We start from the raw sequence: 21,216 nt of genomic DNA, 5'->3' as shown, positions 1-21,216 counted from the left end.
ATCAATGTACATGAAATGTTTTCTAAATACTTATATATTTTGCCCCCTGTGTTTCTCAGAATAGGTCCTAATACACAGTCCAAAATAGTAGCAATGTTATATTTCCAAAGATGGTCATCCTAAAACAAACAGTAATGAAAAATGAGACAAATACAATATTACAATACCACCAGGTGAATTAATTACATCTACAAAGAGATATAAAATCACTAAAATCTATGAAAATGTTCATCGCAACATGAGAAATATTTATATCAGAATATTAATCGGAAGAAATCAATGCAAAATGGTTGATAAATTATGATTGGGGGCACATAAAGATGTGTATTCTCCTCTTTGATTGCTTTTGACCTAATTCCAGCAGTTTTATAGGATTCAACCTGACAAATTAAGGAACTGAGCATAAGAACTTTTAAGGCCCTGTGGCACTTGTAAATAGAAATATGATAGATGTAAATAGAGATATGATAGATGATGCTATGCGCCAATGTACTCTCAGTGGGCTACAAGAAAGAGGTGTATTTCTTGTTCTTGCTACTTGGCCCTTGTGGGCAGGATGAGGATTTCTGCTCTTCACTGGACACAGGCAGGATTCAGGCCCAGGGAAGCTCTATCTCTACCTCCAAGAATTTGCAGGGAAAGAAAGGACACAATCATGCAACAATTCTTAAATCCAAATCATTCAACAGTTCTTAAAGCCTCAGCCCACAAGTAGCAACAAGCATGAACCCTCTTCTCTATAAGACCATAAAGAAGGTATTTTGAAAAAACAAACAAACACTTTATTGCTCTCATTTCTATAAACATTTTCAGTTTGCTATGTCTAAGCAGGCTAAGGAACCCAGCTTTTAACTACAGATAATCCCTCTTTTCTACATCATGGATCCTTAATGATCATCAGAAATGCTGTTACAGTTTTACAAAGCATTTCTAAAAATCAGTAACTTGTCCAGACCTGTGGACTTAGGGTCTTATAAGTAGTATTGACTATTTCCACTGAAATTCTCGCTGAGTTTTACAAGCTTTTAACACTCTTAAGAAATAGCATGATGTATAAATAATGTCACCATTCCCAGCAATTTAAATTTATTATACAAAGGTGAAAATGAGGTTGATATACTCATGTGCTTTGTACCTCGTTTAAACTTGCCCTGATTTTCTCTGATTATGATAATGAGAAAGCTGAGTGTGCATTGGTATTTCAGATCAGTGGGAAGGTTTGTTCTGAGCAAGAAGATACTAAGCTGCTAAGAAATGGCATGCTCCAACTCTGCCCGAAGTGAAGAGTTCCAACTTGTTCAAACTCCCCTTTTATTATGTGCTTGAATGCCTTCTGGAACCCAACACGAGGTGAATAATACTTTTGGCAATGACAGGAGTAATAGGTGGGTATAGTCCTGACCTCTGCTCGATGGAATTCAATGTCAGGAGCCGCAGCGTGCAGCCCATTTTCTTGAATCAGCACAATTTCAAGGGAAAGGGAACGTCATCCAGCTTCTTTTTATATTCTCTGTGGAATGCAGGAGATGTATTCCAGTGATCTGTGGTTCCAAAGGCCTTGGGGCACAGAAAGGACCTAAAAAGGGAGGAATGAAGATTTATCTAGAGACTCAGGGAAGATGAGTGTGTGTCTGCCCTGGGAGGTCACCTGGGGGTGGTGGCCACCATAACATCAAGGGCAAGGAGACGCAGTATGTAGGGTTAGGAGGATTTGTCATAAGCCAGGTTCCACGCTACACCTAATGAACGAGAAAGGGACAGATGGGAGGGGTGATGCATTCGTGGACTCAGCGGTCCTGGGGAGTCAGCAGCATGAAGTGATTTTGGTTGATTTTAGACCATGCACCATAATGTGACATGTTTGGGTGTTATTACATAATCTTCCAGACCACCATGTGAAGTGAGCATTGCCATCCCTCTATACGATTCAGAAAACTAGTTTGGAGGCCTTAGATAACCTGTCCCAGTCAAACATGTAAAATGCAGAATCTGAGCCCAGGCCTCTCTGACATCAAAGACTATGTATTTGTTGTTCTTGTTTTTAGGTGTAAACTTCCCTGGTGACATGGGGTTTATAGATAATACAGGGAAAGGATAAATCAAGAATACATCTGGGGGCACCTGGGTGGCTCAGTCGGTGAAGCATCTGCCTTCAGCTCAGGTCATGATCTCCGGGTCCTGGGATCGAGTCCTGCATCGGGCTCCCAGCTCAGTGGGGAGTCTGCTTCTCCCTCTGACCCTCCCCCCCTCATGTGCTCTCTCTCTCTCTCTCTCTTTCAAATAAATAAATAAAATCAAAAAAAAAAAAAAGAATACATCTGTCATGCTAGTTATGTATATGGTGTGAGGTAGGCAATACCACTTAGTTTCCTTCCAGATTTTGCTATCCCGCTGAGTCCTACAATATTTTAAAAATTAAAATAACACTTTGCCATAGAATCTCTTTTCATATATAACTCATACCTATTTCTAGAATCCTGCACCATTCTACTTAGTACGTCTGTAAGCATGCCAGCTCCATGCTTTCTGATTACTCCAGGTTTATAATACATTTTAGTAATTGGAAAGGACAGACCCTCCATGACTCTTTGTATTGATATTTTGGATATTATCTGGCATTTATTCTTCCTTCTCCAGTTTGGAATCATTTTATTCAATTTTCAGACATGACAGTATAATTACAGTTGTGAATCTATTTTAATTCATATAAAATTAATGTCTATATCAGTTTTGAAATAAGACTTAGTAAATCTTCTTTTAGGAGAAAATACTATGCCTTGTGCAGGCTTTTCTTCTCTTTTTTCAGATACATTATTCCTGTTAAAGTTATTCCTGAGGATTGTATGACTTGTTAAAGTTTTACTGGCTACTGATACCAGAAAAAGCAATATCCATTTTCATCTCTGGATGCTGGACAAAATAATTCTAATGAAAAGGTAAAATGATTGAAGCCATAGGAGAGTCAAATTCATAAAATTATATGCTTATCACACTCAGTTTACAATACACCAATTATACCTTAACAAGCTGTATAGATAATTTAATCAGAATATTTTTATCCTAAGTGTCTATGAAAATACTTCAAATCAAGATAAGAAACTCAAGAACCATTATTTTAAAAATATACACAGAATCTACTATATAATATTTCAAATAGTATAGCAAATTATGCTACAGCAAAATCAAGAAAAAATATAAAGTTTGGAAAGATATGTGTACTATAGATTAATAAAAGCTTCAACCCAGGCAACCACGAGTCCACTTTCTCCTCCCTATAAATTAGTTCAGAACTTCTGGAATTTCTTGTGAATGGGCTATGGACGCATACAGTATTTACTCTTTGTCATGCTTCTTTCACTTATTTTGAAATTCATCCACACAGCTTGCCCTGGAGTCCCTTTCTTTTTATTGCCAAGTAGTATTCCACCATATGGTACCACTCACTTCATTTATCCATTTCCTTGATGAGCACTCATTTCCAGTGTTTGCTCTTACAAACAAAGCTGCTGGGAGCACTCAGGGACACATCTCTGTATGGGTGTGAGCTTTCACGTCCTTGGTAAGTTCCTACAAGTGGGAAGGCTCAGTCATATTACAGGTGTATATTTGACTTTATAGGAAACTGCCAGATAGTTTCCCAAACATACTGCACCAGTTTATGTCCCCCCTCCGCCAGCAGTGTATTAGACTTCTTGTCTTTCCACATTATTACCAACACTAGCTGGACTCACTGTTACCATGGGTATATAATTGTGATTTTTATTTATATTTCTTTAGTGACTCATGATGTTGAGCATCTTTTTCATGTGCTCACTTACCATCTGAATATCTTCTTTGGTGAGTATTTGATGTAATCTTTTGCCCATTTTTAATTGCATTGTTTGGTCGTATTACTGAGTTCTGAGGTTTGTGATATTCTGTATTTTTAAGTACACAAAGGAAAATGAAAAAGTTGTATGTAGTATGAGCTCATCTGATGAAGAATATTATGGAAAGATACCCATTTTGCTGTTCACATTGTTTTCCTGGGTATTTGGATATATCGATGGAGGAGATGAGAAGAGAGAGAGGGTCAGTGACAGAAAAAAAGTAAACTATGTCCAAGATTGAAAAGAAAAACAAAACAGCGAGACATAATATGAAGACAGTTACGTAAACTTCTAAAGCAGCATGTGAATAAGTGATCACCAGCGTGTTCATAGGAATTATCTCAAGGGCATGAATTTCAGGTGGTCTTGACATTTGTAATTACGTCTTCACATGTTGTTTGATATTCTAAGATTTATGTATTGCAGAACTAGATTTCACTGTGAAGGAAACAGAATATCAATGCCGGTGACTGTCCGGGTCCCCAGGAGGACAGTGGTGGCTTGTGGGCTCAGAGAAGACTAGACTCCTGTGTGGCAGGAGTTCAAGGGCGCCACTGTTCAAGGACAACTCAGTACCCCAGGCTTCTGGTCCGTCAGGGAGAGCCTGGGGTCACGGGGACAGTGGGAGACAGACTCGCAGTAGAATCACTTCATTTTCCTGCTCATGTCTGTGGTCCTCCACGTTATAACTAAACTTCCAGAAAATTAGTGACTATGTACTTTGCAGATTTAAAAAAATGTTGCCTTGTGGAACTTTGGGCCTCAAATCCTGGATTTTTCTCTCTAGTCAGATCTTTTCTTTCCATAACTAGCATAAGTGTAAGTTCTTCTGTCTGGGTGATTCACTCACCAACCTTTTTAGTGACTCATTTGTTTGATTAATAATTAATCAAGAGAGCTTTTTCTTAGACACCATGGTGATAGCTAGTTTTAAGAAGTTAAATAAACACCAAGATGCACCCGGGGTTGTTGGGCGTTCCTCTGCATTCAGCTGTGTAATAGGGAATTTCTGACACGCAACGGCTAAAACCCTAGGAGGTCCTACGTGAGGTTGTCCTCTGGGGTCAACGTGCACGAGCCTAAGACTGGCCATTCCACCGGCGCTTCTCAAGGACCTACTGTGTGCCTGGTGGTGTTACAGACACTCAGCCAGAACACATGCAGCCTTTAATTCTCTTGATTGAGGACACTGTGAGTGCAGAGTAGGAAAAAAGTGAAAAACAACTTTGTAAATGTAATAAAGAAGCGCATCCTATCCTGTTAGAAGCGGGAGGGGCTCTGGGGAAAGCTGCAGCAGGGGACAGCCGTGTGCTGAGGATCAGGAAGAAAGTCACCGTGGCCAGAGTCACGAGTGAGCAGAAGAAGGTGGGCAGGGCAGGAAGGGTGTCTGTTTCTCAGGATTGTAAATGATTGTTAGACCTTTGGCTTTTGCTCCAAGAGACGTGTAAGATGGTGTGATTGGATTTTTGTCCTCAGTGGCTCATTCTGATTCCTGTGTCATGAATTTGTAACAGGGACAAGGGCATAAACACTCAGGACGTTACTTCTGATGATGGCAGCTAAGACCAAAGGTGTAGCCAAGGAGACGCTAAGGTGGGCTCAGAATCCAGACACATTTTACGTGAAAGCTAAGGTTATTTGCTGGTATTTGATGTGAGATAAACAAGAAGAGAGGATGGATATCTTCACCTGAACCCCTGGAAGGATGAAGGACTCAGGTCCTCGCAGAGAGAGGGAGGGAGGGAAGGAGGTGGACAGTGGGCATCCACTAGCAAATGCTCTCCCTGCACACTCCCTGGTCAAGGCGGGTTGTGCAGCTGGGCTGGTGTCACTCAGTGGGAGGAATAAGTCGCCTGCATTTTCCAGGGAAGAGAGGGGACCAGACAGGAACGGAGAGTCAGAAATTCTGCCACAGGACCTGAGCTGCAAGCAACAGTAAACTGGTGACATTAAAGCATCTGTCTTAGGCAAATGAAAAAACCAATTAAATAGGGAAAACCTTGCAGTTACACTGGAGTGGCCTAGAAAATAATTATAAGGCTAAGGTCTAGCAGAAAAGAGAAATAGGAGACCCTTATGGTGCTGAGTTTGCTGATCTCCAAAGTGGTGCTTGGGGAGCAGTGCTTTTCACAGCTGAGGACCCCCACAGTGTGCAGGAGGGAACACAGTAATGACCCCCAGGCTCTGTGTTCAACAGTCCACGTGTGGAGATGTGGACATGAAGGAGAGGCTCTCAGGGGGATGGCATCAGCCTTAAACACTTCTAATAATCTCAAGTTCTGTCACTGCCTTCAGATGACCTTGGACATGCTCCAGGCACCTGAAAAGAGCACATACTTCTGGTAGAATACTACATGTGTTTAGGCCTCACGTCAAAAAATCATTTTTCAAATGAAATTTCAAAACAAAATAACAAAATTACCCATCCCATGTATCTTTTCAAATTACTGTTTTCATTTTCTTTGGATAAATACCCTCAAGTGGCAATCCTGGATCATGTGGTATTTCTGTTTTTAATCTTTTGAGGACCCTCAACACTGTTTATCCACAGTGGCTGCACCAGTTTGCATTCCCACCAACAGTGCTTGCCAACTATGGATGCTCAATAAACCGTTTTTAAAAATCACCCAACCCATAATGAGACAAGAGAGTCTGACCGGCAATCATGAGAAACAATGGGTCATAAATACAGGTCAACAAAATTCACAGATACTAGACAACCAGATTTAACTTTACAGTACCTGTTTATTATGTTCAAGGAGAGAGAGAACAAGATCTAAAATTTCATAAGGTAAAACTGTTAAAATGGACATAGCATATTCAGAAAATAACCAAATACAAATGATATAAATTAAAACTCCAAAGATCACAGTGGGTAAATGGAAAGCAATGCCTAACGTGTTGCGTGGACAAATCACAGAGCACGGTATCTTCTGGATCAGGAATCAGAAACCGTTTTCTGTCGAGAGCCAGATACTGAATGGTTTTGGCTTTGTGGCAGAAGGACAAACTGCTGGGCTGTACCCCTTGCAGCTCAGGGCAGCCACGAAAGCAAAGCCCCCAGATGGGCACCTGCTCTCTCTGTGCTCCAGAGCCTGAACCAAACAGCAGCATCCCTTAGATGGAGAGGGAATCTGAGTCAGCTTTATCCTCTCCCTCTTGTACCCCCAGTGTCCACCACTCACACACACCACCATCCTGCCACCTCCCTGCTGGCTCTCTGGGCCCAGACGACTCCTCTTCAAGAAGTAGTGTTTAAGGTCAGGATTCAGGGGGGAACTCCTGGAGCCCAGCGGGGCAGGGGCAGCCCAAGTTGGGAATGTCTTCTCGTCCATGGCTAGAAACACTTTCATGGCTTCCTGCAGGGTAGGACTAATTCAGTTAAAAGAGTATTTCACCCAAAAGGTGTAAACTTCCAGTTATAAGATAAGTAAGTCCTAGAGATGTGGTGTCCAGCAAGGAGACTCTAGTTAAAGATGCTGTGTTGCATGTTTGAAAGTTGCTAAGGGTAGATAGATTTTTTTTTTGAGACAGAGAGGGAGACAGAGACAGAGACAGAGAGAACAGGCGGGAGGGGCAGAGGGAGAGGAAGAGAGAACCTCAAGTGGACCCCACACCCAGCACAGAGCACAATGCTGGGCTCGATCCCATGACTCTGAGATCATGACCTGAGCTGAAATCAAGAGTTGGATGCTCAACTGAATGAACCACCAGGTGTCCGTACAATGTTTTTTAAATGTCTACAGACTCAAAGACAGAATTAAGATGGGATAGAAAGTTACTAGTGGCTACTAGTCTTTGAATGGGTGTTATACATATGACGTCATAGTTGTAATGTCACATTTTTGGAGAAGTCTGCCCCTGCTTCCCAGGAGCCCACAGACGGCACAGCATGCTCCGGCTTCTGCCCCAGGTCGCCCTCGCTGCATATCCCAACCAACTGCCTGCCCTGCCCAGAGTCCTGAGGGTGTCCTGTGCAGGAATGCTTGCCCATGTCCCTGGTACCCACTCCCTGTCCCTTAGGTTCACACCTAAATGTCCTCTCTGCTGTGAGGATTTACCTTCCAAGGCTACATTAAGTGGAGCATGAGCAAATTAGGTGATGAAGCGATGAACAAATAAAACCCTTTCCTGACCTTAACCTCTGTTTTTCACACAGTTGATGTGGCAGACCATGCAATTCCCCAGTACCAGCAGAGGAATTTCCACAGAAGCAGATATCTTTCCCTGTGTTCATCCCTGACCCCCAGTGCCTAGAAAGATACCTCCTGCAGAGTGAGAGTTGGGAGAATGTTTGCTGAGTGAATCAACGAGAGGGAAGAAGCACCTGACATGCGCCCTGGAGTAAGATGCACAGAAGGAAAGTAAAGGGATGCACTCTTCCCGATCCTGGTGCACCTGCAGAACGGGAAAGAGGGAGCAGCATTGTCCAAGGAAAGCAAGTAGAAAATGCTTAGAAGGCCAGGAGACCATGGGCAAGCATCTTCAGAGTGCTGAAGAATAAGAATTCACTCAGAACATTATACTAGCCGACCCGTAATTCAACACTAGTGGAGATATACATAATTTCCATAAAATTAGAGACTGAGAAATTTTCTTTGAAAGCACTGTGAAGGGATGTCCCTCAATAAGAGAACTGGAAACCAAAGAAAGATGTCAGAAGAAATAAAAATGGAATTCTAACAACTTGGATAATGTTTGGCTAGTCAAAATAAATAAAAATACGTTGTAAATTAAAAGTGTTTTGGCAATAACAAATGTTTTTCTTTCAAATAAGGTGGGATATTTTTATCAGGCACTCAAATTACCATACCATCATATAGGTACATCCAATCATTGGTAATACTATGCTAAATATCTTATATTATTGAGTAGAAGCTAGAGATACTGATTAAATTAAATACTAACTCGTGTATATATACTAAAATATTAGAGTAACCACCCATAGAATATATAAGGCCAAACCAGTTTAAGAATATGAATAATGAAAATTTGATCTACCAAAGTCAGGAAAGGATTTAAAAAACTAACATTAGAAAGTATGGCAAAATAGAACAAAAATGAAAAAAGAAGGTAGGAATAAATCCAAATACAATAAAATTTACACTAAATGTTAATAGGTTAAGTTTGACTTCTAAATCTCAAGGGATTTTAAAGTCCTGTCATAAAGAACACAATGTAGTGAGAGTGATAATTGTTAATAATATAGACTGTGAGACTAAGGAATCAGTAGGGTCAAAGGGGTAAATAACCAGGAAAATATAATAATTCTGAAACCATCTGTAACCAAGAAAAGAGGTTCAAAGCATAAGCAGCAAAACCTAACATAAAAAAGGCTAAGCTGTCAGACATACAGCAGAATACCTCTATTAATCTCAAAAAAGCAGAAAAAAACCCACTGATTTAATCAATAACCAATCATCAGAAAATGTAAGAAAAATACATGATTATTTAGAAAAACTAACAGCATATATATCCACAGAAGTTTCACCAAACTTCATACAGATAATAATGAAATAAAGTAAGAAGCTAATAATCATCACAAAAAAACTACTAAAAAAAGAAAACATGTTTGGGAAAGTCTGGGACATTTAGATCAGATGGACAATAAGAACATCAATGTCAAAATTTGGACGAAATTGCTAAGTGGAACTAAGAAACTGTAGCTTAAATAAATACAGTTTAAAAGCTTTAAATGTAACAAACTAGCAATTCTAATCAAGTTTTTCAAAACTCACCACAGAATCAGCACAAATAAATTACTTAAAATCACAAAACAAAATCACCAAGGTGGTAAACGATGAAGTAAGAGTCGATGTCACCAGGACGACTGGAAACACTTCAGAGCTAGAACAATCTAGAAACATAAGATTGGGAAAGTGCTCTATGGTTAAGCCCAAGCCTTGTTTAAGTCCAAATTAATTAATTAATTAATTAATTAATTAATTAATACTATGAACAACTTATACCTATGAATATAAAAAAATCAATGGACAATTTATTATATAAAAAAGTACATAGAACTAAGACTAACTCAGAAACAATAGAAAACTGTTAAGGTCTTATAATCGGTAAAATACTGAGCCTTTAATCAAAACAGATACACACACACTATATACACACACCAAGAAATCAAGATCTTTCCTGAGCCAGATACTTACCAGGAGAATTCCCCCAAATTTCTGGAACAAGAACTTCTGTTTTATGCCAAGTATTCTAGGGCACAAAAACCTAAGGAAAACCTTTTTATCTAGTTTATGATGATTATATGTCATTCATATTGCCAACAAGGAAACAATATTAAAAAGTCCTAAAGAAATATTAATGTGCTTAATCCATCAATTTATGTAAAATCGATACAGTATGACCAGTTCAGGCTTGAGGATTCCTAAATAATTAAGCATCTATAATGTACTAGTATAATTCATCATTAACAGATGGAAGGAGAACAACCATACGCCCATTTCCAACGTTGGTTCCCATCAGAGGAAGAGAGAAGGGGATTCCCACGTTACTCACAGACACTTCAACAGACGTCATACATAATGGGGACCCGCCAGATGCGTCCCTATTAAAGTCAGGAAGGAGACGTGTATCCTGCTGACATACGTCACATGGCTTACATTTACAGGACAAATTTCCTGCAGGACAAATGCAGACAAGAAAAAAAAAAAATAGAGTGTAATGACTTGGCTATTGTGAATAGGGCCACAATGAACATGGGAGTGCAGATACTTAGATATTTCCTGAAATTCCCGATTTAGGCTCTTTTGGATATATACCCAGAATTAGAGTTGCTGGATTGTGTGGTAGTTCTCATTTTTTGAGGAATTCCTATACTGTTTTCCATAGTGGCTGCACCAGTTTATATTCCCACCATCAGCAGAGGAGGATTCCATGTTCTCCAAATCCTCGGCAAGACTGCTACCTAGGCCCTCCCCCACCTCCTCTTCTCCCTGCCCCCCACCTCCTCCTCTTCCTCCTCCTTCTCAATGATGTCCAGTACCATAGGTGTGAGGTGGTATCTCATTGTGGTTTTGATTTGCATTTCCCTGATGATGAGTGATGATGAGCATTTTTCATGTACGTGTTGGTGTTAGTCTTAAAATTGGCTGGCTGGTGAATGGCCCTTTCCTGTTCTGCAGGGATGACCCCAGGTAAGCATGCGCTCTCACAAAAGCATCTTTGCAAATCAACTTACATATTCATCTTGCAGCAGTTCACGTCGTTTTGTCTCCTAAATCTAAAATTCCGTGTGCAATAATGTAGCAACATATGCAAGAAAGGCTGCAGCAGTTTGGTGCATGGAGCATTCAGAGCGGCAACTGACAAGCTTCTTCCCATAATAGGCCACCAATAAATATTTTATGACTTGCAAGCTTGGCAGTCTCTGTCCCAAATACTCAAGGCTGCCATTGTGGTGTATAGGCAGCCAGAAACAAATGGGCATGGCTGTGTGACAATAAAGCTTTATTCACAAAAACAGACAGTGTTTGGCCCATGGACTATCTTCTGTTGGCCCCTGATTCAGAGTAAATGATCAATAATGGCTTGGGACCCTAGTTCCATCTGGTGAATATTGTCATCTGTAGAAATGAGTCCTGTTGGGGGTGAGATGCCCAGCACTGTGTTCCTTTATTATCAGACTCCGCGCACGTGACATGCATGGGCATCTACTTCCGTGTGCATTTGGACCATGCCGACCACCCACACCACTGCATAGACCATGTGCCTGAAGCCCCTGTACGTTTAAGTGCTTGAGTCTACGCTGATGAACAATGCAATGTTAAAACTGGCAAATCACCTGTCCCATTCCCTCAGTGATTCTCCTTAATCTTAGCTCCTTCTCAAGGCCCAGATCTCACTTGGGTTCCACCTCTGAGGTGTTAATTTTACAGACACTTCAACAGATGTCATACATAATGGGGCCTCCCATTATGTAGACACCTCCCTCCCTCACTCCTGCACCGTCTTCTGTTTGTCTTTGCCCTCCCTGTGGTCTTCCTCATGCGCTTCTGGTTCTCTATCTGCCTCTTAAATGACCCTCAGACTCTGCTTCGGCCACTCTTCCCCTTTACTCTGCAAGCTTGCTGAAAATCCTCAGCCTTGCCCGTTACACCTGTTTGACAACATTAATATTTACACTGTAGTTCAGACACCTCCTCAGATTTCTGGTTAATATCCCACTAGCCAGTACATGATGATAATAATGCATTATATGCCAGGTCCTGTGCACATGCTGTGTGCACAGGTAACTGAATTATAAAACCCTATAAGATAAGAACCACTGCTCCCCCAATTTCACAAACAAGGAAACACAGTGAGCGAGAAGCAAACCCAAGATTCTGGCTGCTCTAGGTTGGTTTCACAGTCAGAGCTCAGGAGCTTCTGCTCTCGTCCTACTGTTGGGACGTGGACTGAGCTAAACAGCCCCTCATTCCCTTAGGCGGGCGCGTCAGCCTGTTCCCTACAGCGGCCATGCTCGTCTCTCATTCTTCCTTGGGTTTCCAAGCATCCTTGCCCTTCCAGTTTCCCGAGCCAGAGATGTAGGTGCGATCCTGCAGTCCTGTTTCTCTCCATCCCGCGTGTGGCAGTTCCCAGGGGCCCTTTGGAAGAGACACAGATGATGACCTCTCTTGGTGTCCGGGCTTCTTCTGCCTAGGAGGTGCTTCTCAGACTCATTTCACAAAGGGCCAGTTGGTTTTGCTTTTGCTTTTGCTTCTTTACAATTAATTCTCAGAGCAGGATGAGGTCCTAGGCCGCTGACCTGTCCACAGCTCTGCCACTGGAGATGGCTGTGTGGAGTTCCATGCCCTCCAAGCCTCTCCACAACCTGGTGAGTCAAGGTCATTGTGCACGTGAGCCTGCGAAGTCTCCAACACCTGCTGTCGGGGACTCTCAACACCGTGCTCCTTTCATGGTGGCCTGGCCGTGACCTGGAGGCCACTTTCTGAGAAGCGCCAGTTTAGACTGTAGCAGGAACTTGCGAGAGGCTGGGTTTGAAGCCTGGCTTGGCCACGGAGCAGAGGTGTGAATTTGGGCAAGCTCCTTAACTTCTCTAAGCTTCAGGTTATGGCCCCATGAAATGCAGAGATCCGTAGAGGTTCTGTTCCAGCTTCTTTGAACACAGTGCCCAGCACCCAGACTAATGGCAGCAGGTGATATGTTCATTTCTGACTTCAATCCAGACTCCTCACGGGCCCACCCGGCCCTCCTCAACTGGCCTTCGCCGGACAATTCAGCTAGCTTTTCTGGCCTCCCCTCTAGAAGGCCCCAGGCTTGACTTCTGCCACCTCGTTGCTGCTCTTCTTCATTCCAAGTCGTCTGTTTCCCATATCCTGCCCTTGGGAATGAAGGAATGATCTCTAGCAACGTTGGGGTTTTTTTTTGGTCCAGAGAAGCTCTATGTCTTCTTTGTTGGATGCTCTTAAATGTGAAACTTATTGCTTTGTGAGGATGTGTTCATCTGCCCACTTATCATAAAGCCACAGATGCATTTGGGCAGCTGACACATAGTAGGAGCTCGGTGAATGAATGAATGAATGAATGAATGAATGAATGAATGAATGATCTTATTTGAATAGACTTAAGGTCAAAACATCCATCGATGATTTCTATAGCTCAAAGTGTAAGTGGTTGTTTGGTGTCTACCTTACTAAAGTCACTTAGACTAGGGAAGCTCTTGCTTTTAACTCCCAACATTTTGTGCACCTTCCGTGGACGTAAGCTGGAGGGACATGCACGTGATTTCATCAGGACAGCTCCCAATGTCAATCTAAGACACAACGTGCACTCCGGAGCTTGAAAAATCAGAACAAGATAGGCCATCGATTAGAGCAAAGGCTTTGTTGTTGCTTTATAGTTCTCATTATGCAAAAATATAAGTGACAAGGATTTCACAGTCTATTCACTTAAATGCACACGTTACTGTGGCCCCAGGCTCCATTATCCTTATTAAACTGTTCTAATAGCCTTTTAGCTATTTTCCATACTGTCTTGTTTATCCTGTTCAAACTCGAGGACCCTCAACACAGCACCTAAAGAATGACATGCCCCCCTGGGCCGGGACCCTCCAGCAACACACCTCTCATTGTCAAACTATCTGTGGATCACCCTCTGTCTGAAGCGGCTCTGGGCCCGTTGCTGGCCCCTGTCCCCATCTCCCTGCCGTTCCTGTCCCGTGGCTGTGTTTGGGTCCCTGCTCCTTGCATTTGCCATGTCTTCCCCACGTCGTTGCTCGGCTCCCTCCCCTGCCCCTCTCAGGCTCTGGACCACAGGTCAGGTCCCGCTCATGCATTTGTTCATAATTATTACACCCTCACGATCCCTCTCGCCCTCCCTTGCTTGCTCGGTCCTACTTCTCAGGGTCACGACTGTGCTAGTTGTCTGAGGTCGCAGTCACAGACTAGCACAAACTGGCAGCTTGGAGCAACCGAGGATTATTCTTTCACAGTCTGGAGCCCGTAAATCCAAAGCCAAGGTGTTGGCAGAATGGGTCCCCTTGGGGGGCTCTGAGGGAGAACGTGTCCCACGTGTGTGTCTTCGGGTGGCCTCCCGCAGGCTTTGGTGTCCCCCGGCCTGGGGTGGCCCTCTGCCCCATCTCTATATGGCCTGCTGTCTGTGCCTCTGCATCTTCTTACAAAGAACCTGTCGCTGCATTTGGGCCTCTCTCCAGTGCACGATGATCTCCTCTCGAGATCCTTCACTTCATCGTATCCGCACAGACTCTTTCCCCAAATATCGCCATATTCATAGGCACCGGGTTAGGACTTGGACGTTATCTTTGGGGGGAGGGGGGGTCACGTTATCACCCCCCTAAACTAATTTACACAAATAATGTGGTATTTTTGTTTGTTAATTCTCAGTCTCCCCTATGAGAATGTCAGGTCCATGACAATGAGGATTAAATATGGTTTGTTTCTACTTCCGCCTTGACCAATTTCTGGCCCACAGCAGGAACTCAACAGATACGTGTCGAATAAATAAGAGAAGAAAATGTGAACAAGGCAAAGCCGTTATCGATGTAATGGGAGCCAAAAGCAGAAACACCAGGGGAGGCAGAATTTGGAAAAGGGTCCTGAGGTCAGGAGTGTCATGGTGAGGGAGTGGCCACCATCGTCAAAGGCCCAGTTAGAAGTCCGCCTAGTGGCTCGAATTTGGGATTCTGCTGGTGCCTGTGAAAGCTTCGCATCCCTCAGGATGCATCTGACTCCGAGGCAGGGGTGCCGGACTCTGCTATCTTGGTAGCCCCGGCACCGCCCTGTTATGAACCACGAGATTGAACAGATCAAGAAGGAAACAGTCTGCATCACCGGGTCAGAACTCATCCCCTAGTGTCTTAATAATATTCCAGCGGAATCTCCTTCCCGTTAGACCTACCGAATTGCCAGTGTACCCACAGCACGTATGTCTGGTGTCTGATGGTTCCTGGGGTCTGTTGGTCTGTGCATGATCTCTAGACACTACCTTTCAAACTGGATAAAGTTGTCAACCCCACCCGTTCGATACACTGATTCCAACCCACACATCCTGTTGTGATAATCTGTAACATTTCTTTTTCCTCTGAGCGTATCTAAGCAACAGAATTCAAAATGATTCAGAAAACTAAATTCAGCCCGGTTTTTATAGAAGCAGGCAAGTTCTCTAGGGCAGATAAACAACACTCAGATGTGAACAACTAATGAGCCGAGCTCTGTGTTTTACTCAGTAATCATGATGCAGATTTCTTAAGCACTGAGCAGTAAGAGGGCATGGCCATAGGGCACGGTTTGCAGCAATGTGGCCGCTTTTCTAGTGAAAAGAAACAGCTACAAAATAATGTGAGCACTTCAACCTTGACCACAAGAGAGGTGAACTTATTATATGCAACTATTTCAAGTGTATTCCCTTGAAACATTTTTCAATCATTGCAGTTTAATTTTTGAATATGCACATGGTACATCATTTATAGGACCCACATTTTATCTGGTACCAATTATCAAATGTAAAACTGTCCAATTTCTGAAAATACTTCTAGCCCCTAATAGACGTTATAGACTTCACATGTGTAGGAAAATAAAATGCTTCCTTAAAACTCAAAACATAAATAAGTAAGGGCACATATGTTGAATACGGGCCAGGACGCTGTGTCACCCACAGTCAGTAGGGCTGCTGACAGAAGCAGTTCCTAAGGTTCTTTGCTTCTCGGGGGGACCTCGATGTCTCTGACCCATCTGCCCCACAGGGACTGTGTGGGGCACAGAGAACAGGTTTCTAATTCTCACCACCTATGCATCCACCCCCGAGGCAGGAATTAGAGACTTTGTAGGAAGGTGCTCAAGGACACGGAGATAACTGAGGCAGGGGAGGCGCTAACCCTTATGGAAGTGCGTGGGGGCTAACCTCGGAAGCACCCCAGATATGCCTTGACATTGGAGGGATCTTGGCTTCGAGCGGTGGGAAAAACACAACAGCAACAAAAAGCAAAACAAACACAAAAACTTTTCTTGGTCACATGTCACATATCATTTTGAAATTTGAATTAATATATTTTAAATAGTAACATAAACGATTTATTTTTAAATATTTTACTGTGAACTAAAATCTCAGTGTTCCCCACCCACCCACCCCCCGCCCAGGGGCACACTGGGCTTACTTTTGAACTAATCTTGGGAATCTGAAATGAGTTGTATTTTCACAGTCTCTGCCTTTATTATGATAACGATGGACTTTCTGCATCGAACTGGTTGTTGAACATATGTGTTTTCTGGTGTTACCTTAACTGGAGCTTGTTGTAAGGGGAAAAGGCAGAGAGTGTAGATTGGATGGAGGGGAGCCCGTTGGCTCACGGAGAATCTTCCTTGTGTTCTCAGAGGTCTTCTCTGAGCTCATCTGATGACTTCTGTGTGGTCTCGGGGACGCAATGGAAGACAGAGGTTGCTTTCTTGTCGGGGGACATGGACGGCTTGTGCTGCCATCCTGAGTGGGACGTTCGCCTATGCCACGACGCAGAGGTATGCTCCCGGCAGAGCCCAAGAACTGAAAGGTTCCAGTGCAAGCCGTCACCTGCCCTGGAAGGCAGGAGCCACAACCAGGCCTAGAACATTCGATTGCTTCTCAGAAATCTACCCCATGGAAGAAATCCTGAGATCGTATTTTATAGGCATGCATACGTAAAGCTGGTTCAGAAAACAAAGAGTTTTACAAAACAGCTGATTTGTGTACATAAAGCATCTTGGATTTGAACGACTTGAGAATGAAATGCTTTTGGGCCCTTTTATTTTCTTGCCACCAATCAGTGCTCTGCGGCCAACAGAAGGAAAGTCAGTGCTGAATAGTTGCAAGATCCCGCTGGGAGTAAACAGGAAGACACTCAGCTTCATGGGAAACCAGCACTGATCAGATTGCAAGCTCCTTCTGGACGCAGAATGGTTTTGGATCAGAATTTAAAAAAAAAAAAATAGATGTTTATCTGAAATAAACTCCAACCCTTCCAAACTCATTTTTATTTTTATTCCTAGTTAAATAGCCTGGATGTTAGTTTAGTTTTTAAAGTAATAAAAAGGCCATTATTTTCTTCGGTGATTTATGATTCTGGAAATAATTCCAATCTTCAGCATTCCAAATCTATTATTTATATAAAATGATATTATTTGCTTTTTGTTTTTTTAAAGCGAGGAAATATATCTTGGTTTTAAAGAAAACTTGGCGTGGTCCAGAAAATGATGAATAATAAACATCTGGGAGGAAAAATAAAAACAAAAACAAAAATAAAAAACGAGCTAACTCAAGTTCCAGCCCCCAAAGTTCAAGTTCGTTTCACTTACTGTTGCTCAGAGTGGATGTGGAAAAAAAAAAATCATCTGACCCCTTTTCACTTACTCCACTGAGCACATACGGGGTCTGGGGTGGAAAGACCTGGTGCGTGCCTTGGCTGTCCCCTCCTGGGCGTGCTGACCAAGTCACCTCCCTGGAGAAAACCAGAGAAGACAGGAAACTCTCCATTAAGAGGAATGGCCACGGCTCCAGTCGGGCTTGCTGGGCCCATCCTCAGGGCATGCGGGAGAAGCCGGGCTGTCAGTGAGGGTAACTGAATGGTGAGCAAGAGTGTTAATTAAGACAATTCAGCTTCAAAGATCCACACCATTAAAATCAAGACATTAGATAAAGGATAAAAACACAATTAAGCCTATTAAGGGTAAATGTGAAGTTTTTACGTACTGCATGGAGCACTGGGTGTTATACGCAAACTATGAATCATGGAACACTACATCAAAAACTAATGATGTAATGTATGGTGATTAACATAACATAATAAAAAAAATGTGAAGTTTTTAGTTGATATGAAAAAAGAAATCGAAGCAAAGCTGGGCTGCTCGTGAGCAGGTAATCAAGCTATGTTTCTTAAGTAAATGAATACATAAAGACCTGAAAGGTGGGTGAATTTCACATGTGAAAGGAGTCACCCAAAGGTAATTTATATTTACAAGTAAAACCTCCGAGAGTGTTTTTCTAAACAAACCTTTGTGTTCATCAAGCAGGAGTTGTGAAGTCCGAACTGCTCTCCTGGCCAGCGAACAGAGATTTGGGAAGGGTTATCTGAGGTTTGGAGGAACTGGGGATGAGTGGCCACGGCCTGGCCATCAGAGCAGAACACGTCTCAGCTCAGAGATGAGCCAATGGAAAGAGCTCGATGTCTGCCCCGACACCTGTCTCACGTGAAGACAGATGCCCAGGAGGAGAGGGAGCGGGGAACGAAGATGCATTACTTTAAACCATGAGAAAGTGGACATGCTCTGCTGATAGTCACCTTCGCTTTTAAGTCTACTGGTTGCTCTTCACAGTTTATAAACTCTTCATGTGAGTGGCCTCATTGCCCACGGTGGGGTAGCCTGGATGGGTGCTCTGGAAAGCAGTTCAGAGGCAAGAAGAAGACAGAGTCCAAACGTCCTGCAAGCCCCACATCCCTTGAGAAAGTGGCCAGACCATGGCGGCTCGCCCCACCTGCTGCCGGTTAGGAAGGCAGATGCCAACTCCCACCCCAGGTGGCAAATCGGAGCCCCCGGGGGCCGGCCCAGCAGTCCGTCCTATCTGTCTGTCTGTCTGTCATCCCGCTGGGATATCAGATGCACTACCACAGAGCTAATGGTGCAAAGAGCAGAGCAGAGAAGGCGTGACCCGGGAAGGGAAGGAAGAAAGAATTGCAGGCATCACTGTGCCTGGTGGTGGGGAGAGAGTCCGTGGACACCCAAGGTCCAAGGTCGAGTCACGTGTGCAGACACACGACCCAGTAGGAGCTTTGACTATTAGGAGCTTACAGACACAGCCCGACGACTACTGACAACGAACATGAAAATTGCACCCGTGAATATTAAATAGGAAGCTGTTCAAAATGGCGGAGTGTGGGGTGCTTGGTCGGTGAAGCGTCTGCCTTCAGCTCAGGTCATGGGTCTGGGATCGAGCCCCACGTCGGGCTCCCTGCTCCGTGGGGAGTCTGCTTCTCAGTCTCCCTCTGCCCCTACCCCCTGCTCGTGCTGTCTCTCTCTCTCAAATAAATAAATAAATAAAATCTTCCCCCAAAAATGCCAGAACGTGTTGAGGAAGCTAAGGCGGGACTTCTCCCGCAAAGCCATGCAGCATCCTTCCCTCCACCCCGTGGCACTGGGTCATGCTTACTTCATCCAGTGAGTTTGTAGGGATAGGGTAAAGCAGGTGTTCGCGTGCTGGTTCTGTGCAGAGCCCCCTGTCTCTACGACTGTTTCTATTGGGCAAGAGGTCACGGTGGTAAGGAGAGGAGAGAAAAATAGAGCCACGTAAATATTTCTTGTGCTTTATCTTCTGTGGACCCTCTCCTGATGGATGCACACACACCGTCCACCCGGGCCAGAGCGGCCTCCCCTCCGCCCATGCCGGCAAACGCTTTGCCCTCCATGCAGGGACGATGGCACCTATGTGGACGGAAGGCCCTTTAGGGTCCCTTTTTGGTGCTGGTGTGCATGCGCCATCGGGAGGGTGAGCTCCCGGCAATGGAGTCAATGCCAGGTACGCTCGGTGAGGAACATGTCTCACTTTAAAAGAAAAGCTTTACATTTGTTTTGCTATTCAGAAAACATGAGTTTAAGCATTGAAAGATTTTTTAAACAAAATAATTAGGAGCCGTGATAAGACATTTCAGTGTATGATAAGCTTGTGATGACATTACTATTCCTCTCATTCACACATCCAAGTCTTTCTTTGGGGAGCTTTTCCGGGGTTCTAGGCAGTGAGCATCTGGCAGACGACCGTGAGGGTGTCAGTGTGGGGGTGACTATGACTTTGTAATGGAAGGTGACGCAGAAGGTAGACAGGCCCAGGACACCTGCTGGGGCAGGAAGGAGGCAGCAGGTGCCCAGTGCCCTGCAGAGGAGAGGAACCCTGAGCTGACTCCCAAAGGGCAAGGACAACACAAATGGAATAATAGATTCGACTGAACACAAGGCACCCAAAATATTATCATGTCCACATATAATCAGCTTAAAGGTTTATTCGTGTCGCATTTCACATATTCCTTGAAAGCCGGGGTGCATTTTCCGGGGACGGCCCATCTCAGGTTGAACACTAAATTCTCTTCGGGAACGTTCCACCCGTGTTCAGATTTCACAAAATTCAGAGCCGGCAAGTAGATTCACATACCCAAGTTTTTCAAAGATTCTTAAAGTTTTCTAAAAACTGGATAGATCATCAGCGTTTTTAACTTAGATAAACCGACATGAATTGCATCCAGTACTTACTCATTGGCGCCAGGAATTTTGAGAGCGTGGCGGTCACCTGTGGCCTCGGCCGGTGCCGCATCGGGAGGGAGAGACCCATTGGGAGAACTGCACCGTCACCACGGAAACCGCAACGAGGGCTAAATCCCGGTACATCGTAGAAGATGACCGTGAGAGGGACATCGCTATCCGAGGACAGTCGGAGCGCCCACTTGCGGACACGTGGTGGCAGAGAGATGGGGCAGCAGGGAGAAGGGCCGGTCCTGCAGGAGTGAGCAGTGCTCTCCCAGGGAAGACTGCGTGAGCCCAGAGAGAGACAGACACAGGCGTGAGTTCGGGGCGGAGAGTTCTGGCACCCTCAGTGAGCCTTCCCCACACGCCCGCCTGCAGGGTACGTTCTCGGACGAGACACCGAAGGAGCTCTGAGCTTTCAGCAGGTGGCCCTGGAAGCGAGCCGGGCTCCAGGGAGGCTTTGCTGAAGGGAGTCGGGCCTCCACTGCTCTGACACACAGAGAAACCCAGGGTTTCAAACCTGCGAAATCAGGAGCAGACCCCGACCCGGGGGCATCTGACCCAAGGGGGACCAGCTGCTAAGGCTCTTCGGTGGCCAACCCGCCGGT

Source organism: Mirounga leonina, unplaced genomic scaffold (assembly GCF_011800145.1).
Source record: "Mirounga leonina isolate KUSES-001 unplaced genomic scaffold, KU_Mleo_1.0 Mir_199, whole genome shotgun sequence".
In the NCBI taxonomy this organism is placed as follows: domain Eukaryota; kingdom Metazoa; phylum Chordata; class Mammalia; order Carnivora; family Phocidae; genus Mirounga; species Mirounga leonina.
This window is presented reverse-complemented; position numbering follows the sequence as displayed.